The following is a 6,000-nucleotide window of genomic DNA, read 5'->3' as shown; positions in this document are numbered from 1 at the left end:
GGGGCCTTGTGTCGGGAAGCGTTTCCCGCTATCCGAGCTGCAGCTTCACGTTTTGCTTCCACCCCGCTGCCTTCCGCTTGCGTAGCAGAATCACAGCGGCATGAAGCGTTGCACAGCCCCACGCCGCTGGCGCGTCCTCCCCGGGCTGCCAGCCGCCGCGCGCTTGCGGCTGTGGCTCGTGCTTGGCTAAAGCCCGGGAGCGAAGCAGCTCTCCTTTCCACCGCCGCTAGCTTCGGGCGGCGGCGCAGCGCTTGGAGGATGTGGTTGCGAACCATTACGCAGCTTTGCGCTGAAATTCCTCATTTCGGTTTCCAGTTTTGAACCCTCATCGGGCTGCAAAAAAATGATCTAGCGTTTGTTGGTTTACTGCATCCCCACCGGAGGGAGCGAACCGGGGCGCGCCGGGAGCAGATGGCAGCGCAGCCTAGGCCAGCCGCCCCCTCCACGCTGCACCTCCGCGCTCGGCCCCGGGCGCCGCCGCCTGCTCGCTGGGCTCCGGCTCGCGCGGCCTTCGTGGCGAGGACGCGCAGCGCGTTTGCAGCGCTCCTCGCCCGAAGCAGCGCAGAGCGCCAGCTCCCAACGCCTTGGCAGAGGAGCGGCTGCCTCCCGAAACGTAAAGTCCCGTTTTTTAATGTTAAAACCAGTGCGAAGATCGCGCTGGATGTTTCCGACCGGCTCGCTGGGGCTGGTTGCGGCGCTTCCCGGGCAGCAGCGGCTCCGCGCCTGCGGTCCCGCCGGCRCCCGGTTCCTCTCCCGGCCCGCGGCTGGGCCACCGGGAAGGGGGTCGGCGCGGTGCCGCAGCCGGAGCTGCCGGCTGCAGGCGCGCGGAGCCCGCTGCGTTCACCTTAAGTGGTGCATATGGTGCGTACGTATGTATATATGTGTATGTGTGTGTGTGCGCGTGCACTGTTTTACATATACACGCGCACTCTCCGTCTCTCTGGTGCATGCGCCCAAGCCGCACGGACGTTCCCTGCGGGCGACGCGTGTTTGCGGTGGGAGGCCGGCGACGGCGCGCAGACGGCCTTTCGGTCACGTGGGGGAGCAAATAATTCATTTTCCTATCTGCTTGCGCAGCATTTCAGCTACCTGGAAGGATCCACGTCAGCAAGGCTTCGCTTTATTGCCCGCCATCAAGTACTTCAAGAAAACACAGTGAAACCGGTGCGACGGCATGTTGCAGCAGAACTGACGCCACCTCGCCGGTGCCGTGAGTTACAGGCGGTGAAAACCAAACCGTTGCAGGGGATGTAGCTGGAGGCGGCGGGAGGGGACGGCCGGCCGCGGAGCGGAGCCACGGCGCGGAGCCACGGCGCGGGCCTGGGGAGCGCGCAGGCGAACAGCTGCTGAGGATGGCGAATTTCGTGATTCGGTGCTTCTAAGGAAAACTGTACTAAATGGTATTTTGTCTACATCTCAGAGGCAAAATACAAATCTGATCTATTTATATGAGCACATTTATCTTACATGAAAACCAGCAATGAAGATCACCTGGAAAAATGTGCCTATAAGAAGTGCCGCCGCGTTCAGCCGGCCACTGCGGGGGTGAAGGACCAGAAACGACATCTCAAGTGGAAAACCCCCCGTGTGATGTAGCCATCAGCGCTGGCTAAGGGAGGCCCGGGAAAACCCCCCGTGTGATGCAGCCATCAGCGCTGGCTAAGGGAGGCCCGGGAAAACCCCCCGTGTGATGCAGCCATCAGCGCTGGCTAAGGAAGGCCCGGGAAGGTCCTTTGGTGGGACAGCAGCCGAGGGCCGCGGTCTTTCTTTTTTCTTTCCCCTCCGAGCATAACGAGACTCTCTCTTTCCCCTTTCCTCTTTCTTTAGTGCCCATAGAAAATAAAGGGGAACAACAGGCAAGAATTTACTCTGTATCTTCGTTGACATTTTTAAAAGGAATATAGCTGCTTTTAGTGAGGACTGCAGACCTGTTTCTAGTCACTGCGAAGTAAAATAAAACCTTAGCAGGCTCCGGCTGCAGCCTGAGTCTCGCTGCCTGGCGCGCTGGACACCCGCGCCTTCGGCTAAGTTACCGATGCAGCGTGCGCGCAGCGCTCGGCCGAAGCCCCGTTCTGCCCCCGAACGGGAAAGGGGCAGAGAGGCCGCGGCGAGGCCGCCGGCGCCGCGCAGAGCAGAGCCACGCGCGGGAGCGCCGCGCTGGGGCCCAACACCCGCTGCAGCCCCCGCCCGGCTCCGCAGGCGCCTGCGAAGCTTCATGCGGTAACCCGAAAGCCACCCGGGCCACGCGCTGCAGCAGCAAACCGCTCCTGGGATCAATACGGTGGACTGGAAAGCACCGAGGGAACCCCCAGGACGCTGCAAAGGGGCAAAACGTCAGCAACCGCTCAGCTAGTGCCTTTATATAACCGCTGTCGTACTCTCTGGACCCCAGAAACTGCTCCGTTACAGTTTGAGCCAGTTTTCACTCAAATTAATACAAGCCAAGCCACTGGTTTGGCAACTATTTGATCAACTGCAAGTTCTTTCCTTCCTTGGAAAAAAAAAATCCTTCAAACCACACTGTAGTATTTGCTTTAAGAGAAAACCACTGTATATTCACTGTCATTAAATAAGAAAAATAATGTATTAACTTATTTGTAAATCCCAGCTCTTAGGTTCCCCACGTGTCACCAGCAGCAGGATGCCGGGAGCACTGAGCAGCGCCTCACGGAGCAGCCCACAAGGGGTAATGTATGTTTATATATTAGCTTTCAAGCCCTCAATTACTAACCAGATTATGGAGCCTAAATATTGCAGGCCAAGATCCGTTCTGGGAGAGTAACACAGCTCTACTCAGCTCAGCGAAGCCTTGCTGCATTCAGACAGCAAAATATTTGGTGCTGCATGTATCTGTGAGGATTAATAATGCTATGTTTAACCATTTATAGAGCTCACTGAGAAATATTTGAACTTCTCCCAAGTCCATAAAAGGAAATTTGGCAACAAGCGTGTTGTGGTTTTGGGTTTTTTTTGATACATGCTAAAAATTTTCACATTAAGAGCGCCTTAGAATGGATTTGATGATTACAGTTTGTCACCATCACACTTTACAACGTGACAAAGTCTCAAACAGCTCACGTCTTTCATGGAAGTTATTCAAAAAGCTGAAAAATAGTCTTTTGATGTCAATGTATTTTTGACTCAGTGTCACACTCTGAAAGCCGAGCCATGCAGCAGCTGCTGACTGATACCCAGAGTGGAGCAACCAGTATCAGAAAAATCTGGAGAGACCAGATTTTCAGGTACTCTGACACACCAGTTTTGAAAGAGGCGTTTTTTCCACAATAGCTCACGTGTAGGATTAGTCTGATGAAGTACACCTTTCAGCCAGAAGCAAGCCATCTTTTCTCACTGTGCAGAAATACCTGCAGTGGTGTGCAATTAGGTTGAGCGGAGCTATCACTTATCATTTCAGTAGCTATAGGGGAAGAACACAGGAGCAATTTGAGATAAAGCACCTCGGCGTGTGTTTGCACCCCCAGGGTTAAAGGAGAAGCAAAATTTTGACAGAAGACTCCTTACTGCATCTGCGTATTAGAGGAATGCAATGGCACTGCATTGCTGGGTGTGAAGTTTACCCAGAGGAGGGAGGTGTTGCTCCACCCGTGGCAACACAGACCCGGAGAAGACAGAGGCTGAGGGTACTGCCCTAGCCAGGCTGCAGGAGCTACAGCAGACAGAGAACAGCACCGGTTTTGGTGCCTCCCCCCCTCCCACGCCTGCTGCCTGCGCTGCACACACGGCTCTCCGTCGCTGCAGGGACGCAGAGCTCGCTCCAGGGTCAGCATCAGATTCTCTGCCCCAGTGACTCACTGAAGATGATCCCATATTACCAAGRCACCTTCACGCCATAAAACGCGATGGTTTCTTCTCTGGGACAGAATGGCTTGGGTGGCAAGACRAGTTGGTCTAGCATCAGTGGTTACTGGAAGCTATTATTAAACTCTACATGAAAACGCAACAGCTAATTAGCTATTTTTAAATGTGGGTAACAGAGGAAAACATGTRTCTGCAAATTAAATGCCTCTCTCAACCCCCAATCTACATTACTTGTTTTTCAAACCTCATAGCAAGTGTCTCGATACATTTTTGAACAATAACAGCGAGCAGTGCTACACCAAGGGTCTATGCAGAAGCAGAAATGTAACTGTCCTTTATGCAATAAAATAAAGCTAAAAACAACACCAACATGTTGTAAGACAACTCTTCAAGTGCAAGCAGTGTGGAACAAGCGCTAAAGCAGCTGGGTGCAGAGCTAAACAAGAAATCCCACAAGTCTTTTGAAAATTCACTGCATGATACCCTTGGCTAGAATGCCATTGCCCCCGGGATTTAGTGACTGTTTACCTCTTACCTATATTCATCTCCATAAAATCTTGAATACGACTCAGGTCATGTCTCTAATCAGGCACAAGGGATCTGTGGTCTCAGTGAAGCAAGCCAGGCCTTCCGCTTCGCAAGGGCTCAGCATAATCTTTAGTGAACCAGTCCTCAACATTCGCTGATGCTCTACCCTAATGGTGATGGGTTTTAGACAACTAAAATTCTGAAGCTGAATCCAGTTTACCTGAAAGTACTTGGGAGAAAACATTCAGCTACCAGTCTGACCTGCACCAGCTTCACCGGTACTCAATTCCCCCACCTGGGAGTGGGGCAGCAACGCGGCTTAGCAAACAGCCACCTCTGGCAGCAGGGCTGCTGGCTCTCCCAGCGCTGCTGGTCACAGCAGGTTGGCAACAGGTACCTGGCAATYTGAAACAGTTCTCTGCGGCCTACAAAGGCAGCAAAGTCCTCAGCACAAGCCACAGACAGCACTAGGAAGATGGAAASGTCATCACTAAAGCGCAGGTGGGGATTCATGTAGGCAGGGAAGTCTGTAGGTAGCACCAAGCTGGCTTAACCGTTGGGTGGCAGATGCAGGAGGAGCAGCGGGTGGGTGAGGCACGCGTATGGGATGTCCATGGTGCTCCACCTGTTTCCTCCACAAACAGAAGCTGCTGTAATTTAGCAAAGAACATTTTATATCATCCCCAGGTGTCAAAGGAGTAATATTTAAGCCCCTTCTCCAGATTCTCCTTGAGCCTCAGGAACCCAGCCCCAAGATGTCTGAACATGACCACTTCTCCAACTCCACTGGAGGCCTAAAGAAGTTTTTGTGAGCTGGGACACTGAACCCCATAGTTATTCCTCTGGTCCCTCTAGCATTTCAGTCATTTTACACCAGCCTAAGGCAATTACACAGAAACAAATTGCTTTTATTTTCTTGCCTTGAAAAAGTCCAGTTTTGGCACTTCCCCCWCCCTTCCCATGACTCCATTAAGACATCACTGAAGTCAAGAGCACAGAGACTGCAGAAAAATATATATATATATTTACATCCATAACTGAATACATGTTTTATGTATTCAAATTCAGGAAAAAYGCATCACATATACACATCAAGATACATCAAGAGAATACTAGGGGCAGGACACTGCCAACAGCAAGAAATACACAGAAAAGCAGTCATTGCTACTGTAACATTCTTCTGGGGAGTGTACTCAAATAGAGGAAACATTTCTATGCACTGGGGTAAGCCAGTTACTGGGCCCTTTTTTCTGTAACTACCCCTGCCTTCACCAGTCGGCATGAATCAAAAGGTATTTCCAGTGTGAGAGTTTTACTTAAAAAGCTTCTAGTGCATGGAATAAAATTTAACATTCAACTATCAGCCAATTCCATATGCTTTTTTGCTTTAAGTTATATTATTAATTAAAAAGGTCCTAGTCCTACAACACATGGCTCCAACTCAGGAAAACACAGGCACGTGTTGAAGCCCATCCCTATTTAAGGCAGCATTTAAGCATACGCTCAACTTTAAAGCTTATGTTCTGGCCCACTGACTTCTACGAGCAGTCACAGTACATTTTTAAAGTTAAGCACCTGCACAACTGCTCATCTAAATCAGGACGTGTTCCCTATTCAGAGCTGGAGCTGTGCACTGTGTACTCAGTCTGGATT

The sequence above is a fragment of the Rhea americana genome, unplaced genomic scaffold (assembly GCF_003343005.1).
Source record: "Rhea americana isolate MKP2758 unplaced genomic scaffold, rheAme1 scaffold_21, whole genome shotgun sequence".
Taxonomy (NCBI): Eukaryota; Metazoa; Chordata; class Aves; order Rheiformes; family Rheidae; genus Rhea; species Rhea americana.
Note: the sequence above shows the minus strand (reverse complement) of the source record.